At 42.6% G+C, this 5,183-nt stretch overlaps 1 protein-coding gene across 1 annotated transcript in view; it reads right to left on the reverse strand.

Moving 5' to 3' along the window:
• LRRC3B (leucine rich repeat containing 3B) overlaps positions 1 to 3,807 on the reverse strand; it is a 23,020-nt gene extending 19,213 nt beyond the window's left edge. The window contains exon 1 of the mRNA XM_017732098.1: positions 3,644 to 3,807. The gene's annotated coding sequence lies outside the window, so the exon portion shown is untranslated. The remainder of the gene's footprint in view (positions 1 to 3,643) is intronic.
• Positions 3,808 to 5,183: the final 1,376 nt, after the last annotated feature.

Raw genomic sequence — 5,183 nt, forward strand, 5'->3', positions numbered from 1 at the left:
CTGCTGAGCTGGAAATAAAAGCTTCAATTTTTTTTTCTCCTTCTTTTTCCCCATTTGACAACTGTACATAAACACTTGTAGATTGGGACTGTTACACCCCTACAAGCTTAAAACAACTTTGCTTAGGCACGCACGACAGCTCCCGATGGCAACACAAATGTGACTGCAGACTAATTCACCTTGTTCTGACACACGAAAAGCCTCTGAAATCACTCCACTGTCTGTAGTCACTCCTGTTACACATCTCTGCACAGTCAGCACTCAGCCAAGCCAACACAGGAAAGAAGCACACAGGAAAAATTCACACCTTTTTGGTAGATTCATACTGCTTTGTGCAGAATTCTTCTTTTTAATGTAATCATGGAAAGACATTTTAGCTTTATTTAAATACAGGTCTATCAACAGACTAAATTTTTTTAATACACACACTCTGCACAGAACTGCTTTGTGTCTAAAGCACATTAAGCGTACCTCTGATATCGGGAAAGACAGACTACTATCAGGAAAAAGGCCATAAATTTAAAAGCTACTTATTTCTTCAATATTCCATGCTCAGAAATCCCAGGCCCCTGCAACCAGTGAGAAAATCTGGAGCCATAAACACTTGTTGTCAGCAGAGGAGGATCCAGTTAAGGGACATTTAACCACACTGGACATACACAAGCCCATGGATCCAAAGGGGGTGCACCCATGAGTGCTGAGGGAGCTGGCTGAAGTTTACAGAAGGCTACTCTAAACTATCTTTCAAAGATCAGAGGGATCAGAGGAATTTCTTGGGGACTGCATGAAAGCCAGTCCTATTTTCAAGAAAGAGGATCCCATAAGCTACAGGCAGGTCAGTTTCACCTCCAACCCTGGGGAGGTGATGAGCAAATAAATCTGGGAACAATTCCCTTAACATATGGAGTAAAATTAAATGACTGGGAGTAGTCAGCATAGATTTATGAAGGTAGAAATCACATCTGACCAACCTGAGAGTTTTCTGCAATGAGGTGCCTGGCTCATCCTGCTGAGATGAGAGAGAAGTGGATGTTATTTAGCTTTACTTCAGCAGAGCTTTTGATGCTGTCTCCCATAACATCCTCATTGACATACTGATGAAGTACAGACTAAACAAGTAAACGGTGAGGTGGAGAGAACACTGGCTGAACTGCTTGGCTCGAAAGGCTGTGCACAGCAGCACAAAGTCCAGCTAGAGGCCCATCACTAGTGGAGTACTCCAGGCATCAGTACTGGGACGAACGTCATTTAACATTTTCACAACCAACCTGGAGGGTGGGAGAGAATCTCTGCAAGTTGGCTGATAATACAAAACTGCGAAGAGCAGTTGCTACACCAGGTGGGTGTGCTGCCATCCAGAAGGACCTGGACTGGCTGGAGAACATGCTGACAGGAACCTCATGAAGTTCAACAAAGGTGAATTCCGAGTTCTGCACCTGGGTATGGTTAACTCCATGCATACAGCATGCATGCTGGGGCCTGATCAGCTGGAAAGCAGGCTTGCAGAGAGCAACATCAGGGTCCTGACAGACACGAAGTGTGTACCCTCAGGGAAAGGGTGGGTAACAGCATCATGGGCTGCATTAGAAAGAGCAACACCAACAAGTTAAGGGTGATCCTCCCCCTCCACTCAGCCCTGGTGAGACACCTGCACAGAGCTGGGTTAGTCCTGGGCCTCCGGGTATACACAAAGCATGGACTGAAACAAGTCAGCAAAGGCCACAAAGGTGATAAAAGAAGTGAAAGATCTGATCTATGAGAGGCTGAGATTGCAGGGACTGTTCAGCCTGGAGAAGGCTCAGGGCAGGACTCACCAGTATGTCTAAACAACTGATGGGAGACAATAATGAAGAGACTCTTCCCAGTTGTGCCCAGCAAAAGGACAGGAGGCAATGGGCACAAATCGAAATACAGGGAATTCCATCTGAAAGTAAGAAAATAATTTCTTTTTCTTTTTTACTCTCTTCCTACTGTGAGGGTAGTCACACCTGGAACAGGTTACTGAGAGAGGTTGTGTCATCTCCATCCAAGCCTGCTGAATATAGCTGAGCAACCTGCTTGAGCATGGGAGTGAACTAAGCAATATCCAGAGATGCTTTCCGGCCTCAGCCATTCCATGATTACTTCCAATCAAGTTAAACAGAACAGCTGAAAGAACTACAGTTCAAGAAGAAAATACTTGAAAGCAGCATAATTTAAGACAGAGGTAATTCTAGGCTTTGCAGCATAATGCTTAAATCCTACTGAAGCACATTTTTATTCCCTCTTTATGTTATACATGACTGTACAATCTGTGTTGTCTGTAAAGAAGAGAGGCATTTCATGGGGTTCTTCACGTGAAGCAGGGATATGTGTTATAAACACATACCCCAAACCAGAATTTGGCTGTAGATGTTTCTATCGCTTAGATTTTATGAAATATCTTACCACTGAGTATAGTTTCCACTGTGACTACAGCAAGTAAAAAGATCCAATTACAGATGTTCTGTAGTGTAAAGCATTAATCGAAATTATGTTTCTTTCCACAAGAAGAGCACTTCCTGAGAAATGGTTATATTAGCTAGCTAACATTGAAGAGACACAATTACTATGTTGCTCTGTGACACTAAATCAAAGTAGTATTCTTTTTTAACTCATATCAAATCCAAAAGCAAAGGACCAAAACTGCAAATATTTATTCATTTTTGTAACTGAAATCAACAAATTAAGTTACTGAATTGATAGCATGACAATATCCCCAATAAATATGCATAAACTTATCTGGAAAATCTTGAAAGGCAAAGATTTTTACATGACAACAAGTCACGCACAGTCAATTTATTTAGGTAAATAAATTCCTAAGAACCTAATGGACCAATTAAGTGATTAACTGTATTCAATGCATCAAACACTAACTTGGGTGCTTACTCTCATACAAGCTGTTTTAAAAATACTGCCCTTAAAGAAATCAAACAAACAAACAGAGAAAGAAAAAAAAGTCTGAGCCTTTTTTTTAAATGCTTTTGGGCTCCAAAATGACTGTCAAGCTGGCAAGAAAACAAGGGGAAACTTTCATTCTGTTTTCTGTACACAAATTACAGAAGAAAGTCCTCAAAGTGTAGCTAGAAAGCTTCAAAACAAAACAAACCCACTGAACAAGCTTTCTAAAATTCCACCTTTTGTTATTAATTTTAGGATGTCAGTCAGATGGATTGTAATAGGAAATACATTTTTCCATCCTTCATTTACAATACTCTCTTAGAACATCTGAGGCCAATTCACATCCCTCTACAGGGATATGACATTTGCCAAGAGACAAAAAACAGCTCTGAAGGAACAAGCCACCAAGGTTTTCCCTGAAGCCTCCTGTTGGGTTTTGTAGCCTTAAAAGGAAAAAAGGCTTTTATTATGCTGGTCCCCAGCTTGCCAAACAAAGAGCCCCTAGGTCTGCTTGGTATCTGTCACTGCACTCACTCAGGGATTCTGTGTGCTCTTCTCTTGCTATCTTCCAGCAGAGCCAGCACTGCTGTTTTCATCTCCTGGTATCACTCAAACACTCTATCAGGCTATTTGCTTAACCTAGAAATCCCAGGGCCTCCCAGGAGTCCAAGCTCTGGAGGAAAGTTCAAGCACCACAAGACACTGGAGAAGCAAGGCATACTACCTCTGCTCAATACTTCTACACGTCCAGACAATCTGCAGGTGGGAAGGGGGGCGCCTCTGCTGACCAGATATTTTCCAAAGCCACAGAGGGAGTCATCCACAAAGATAATCTCCACACATAAGGAAAGGAGCTGCATCCCACAGTCATGCAGTTCCTGCCTTGGGAAAAAAAAAAAAAACAAAACACCATCTGAATTTTCAAGTTCACAGTAACAGAAATACTTTTGAAATTCATGTACTAATAGCACTGATAGCAGACAAATTCCTTTTAAACACCCTGAACAATTTGGTTTTACATGTCAAGACAACGAGTTTAATTTCTACTTCTGTTTTACACTGAAGAGAAGCTCCCTTAGGTACTAAGCCTAAAAATGGGAGCCCACCACATAATTGCCCACAGTCGTTAATTTTGAGCACTGGAAACCACTGCTTACAGCTTTCCTCATGGTGGGAAAGGGCCATGCATAGGAAATTCAAATGTTCAGATAACTCACAAAAATACTACTTCATATGGTATATTCAAACATGGCTACATAAAGTAAGCAAGATTAAACAGTATGGCGAAGAGAACAAGTGTAAACATATTTTCCCTTACAACACCAAACGGAAGTCGCATTCATTTAAGCAAATATTTTTCTATATTGATGGAAGCCAAATGTGTGGGGTAAATTGCTGTGCTTTTTTCTGTTTGCTTCATATAAAATCATACAAGAAATTTGTGTTCACATAACACTATCAACGAAACGCTCTTCGCTTTTTTACAAGTTGTTTGTAATGAACATTTCTGCTCTCTCAAAAGGTGAAAATACAATCAGCCAACCTCTTTATGCATGTCCTATGAGGATACCCACCCTCAGTAAAAACAAATTTCACTAGCCTTAGTCAGCAAGCTGCAGTGGTATGTGGTAAAACTATAACATGCACCAAAAATTAAGAGACTTGTTAATTGGTAGCAAGATACAACAGAATATGCCCACTGAAAACTACCCAAATTTCCCAAACTGCCTCTGAATAGCTTCCCTTTTTGAACTGTCTTGGTTTTTGAGACAAAACTTCAGGAGGAAACACTCCGGAATGAGTGTTCCTCCCCTTTTCCTCCATCAATGAGACAGATGGGTCACAAGGAGTGAAAGTGGGGAAAAGAAACCAAACTGTTGATTAACACACGAACAAAACAGGGTAGAACAGGATAAAAAAAAACCCACCTCAAAATACAACAAATTCCCAGAGAGGGAACAGACACGCGGGCTCGGACCAGCTGGGGCCACCCTGTGGGCCCGCTGGGGCTGCCCCCACAGGCTCCCCGGACTGGCGAGGAGGGAAGGGAGGCAGTGAGGCAAGGGGAAGGAAAGGGGGAAAAACAACAAGAAAAAAACCCCAACAGAGCCTTTTCCCAGCTCTCCGGAACACAAAGGAAACCAAAAACCAGCACAGCGCTCCCGGCGCGCTCCCTCCTGAGCCCCGCCGAGCCCCTGGAGCTGTTGCGCTGAACCGTTCAACTGCCCCCTCCAGCCCCTGGCTCCAGCACCCGCCCCGGGGCC

The sequence above is a fragment of the Corvus brachyrhynchos genome, unplaced genomic scaffold (genome assembly GCF_000691975.1).
Source record: "Corvus brachyrhynchos isolate BGI_N302 unplaced genomic scaffold, ASM69197v1 scaffold53, whole genome shotgun sequence".
Classification (NCBI taxonomy): domain Eukaryota; kingdom Metazoa; phylum Chordata; class Aves; order Passeriformes; family Corvidae; genus Corvus; species Corvus brachyrhynchos.